Source organism: Frankliniella occidentalis, unplaced genomic scaffold, assembly GCF_000697945.3.
Source record: "Frankliniella occidentalis isolate FOCC.00 unplaced genomic scaffold, Focc_3.1 Scaffold110, whole genome shotgun sequence".
Taxonomy (NCBI): Eukaryota; Metazoa; Arthropoda; class Insecta; order Thysanoptera; family Thripidae; genus Frankliniella; species Frankliniella occidentalis.
Genome location: NW_026267238.1, coordinates 490,395 through 491,141, shown reverse-complemented (window position 1 = coordinate 491,141; position 747 = coordinate 490,395). Strand labels below are relative to the sequence as shown.

Here is a 747-nt window from a genome sequence, read left to right as displayed (position 1 = left end):
GGAAGGGCAGCAGGCCGTGGGAAGCGGCCGTCCTGGGGGAGGGACGGGTGCGGCTCTCGGGGCTCCTGGGGCGGGTCACGGGAGGTCGCCGAGGGGCAAGGGAATGTAAAATGCATTTTGATCGTCTGACAGGTGGGTCGTTTTGCGGGTCTGTGGTCGCGTTGGCCAGGCTAGAGTGCGAAAAATGAGCCTTTTTAGGCCGATCGCCGAGGCCGCTCACGTGGCCCTGGCGGCCTCCACTTCCACCTGCCCTCTTACCAGCCACGGCCTGATCAAGCCGCCTTGGTCACGTGAGCAACCATCATCGCGGTGGTCGGTCTAAAAAGACACTTTTTCTGGCACTCTGGTCTGGCGCCGGCCGCCGTCCCTCGCCGTCGGGTAGGCAGACCCGCCCGCCACGGCCGCGCCGCGGGTCGGCCTACCCCGCCGGGCGCTCCACCCGCTCGCAGCCGCAGTCGCAGCCGCCCCGCCCGGCGCGCCGGGAGGAAATGGTCACTTGAATCAAACGGTTCAAAGCACCTCCTCAACGGCCGGCGCGGCTCGGCTCGGCTCGCCGGCGGCCCGGACTCCCCACTGCTTTTGTCCCCACCGGCGGTGGGGGGGCTAAAGGGGGTAATTATTCCCGCCTCTCTTTTCCCCCTCTTTCTTTCCCCTAGTGTGTGTGTGTGTTGGCCTGCTTGTCATTTGTCTCTGCTTTCGTTGGCCGTCTCTTGTGTGTACCAGCAGCAGCAGCAGCAGCCCAGGGCT

The 747-nt window shown here is 65.9% G+C and overlaps 1 protein-coding gene across 2 annotated transcripts in view; it reads left to right on the top strand.

Moving 5' to 3' along the window:
* Positions 1–747, top strand: part of LOC113205572 (protein tweety) — a 56,806-nt gene that overhangs the window by 45,042 nt on the left and 11,017 nt on the right. The gene's annotated exons all lie outside the window — the stretch shown is intronic.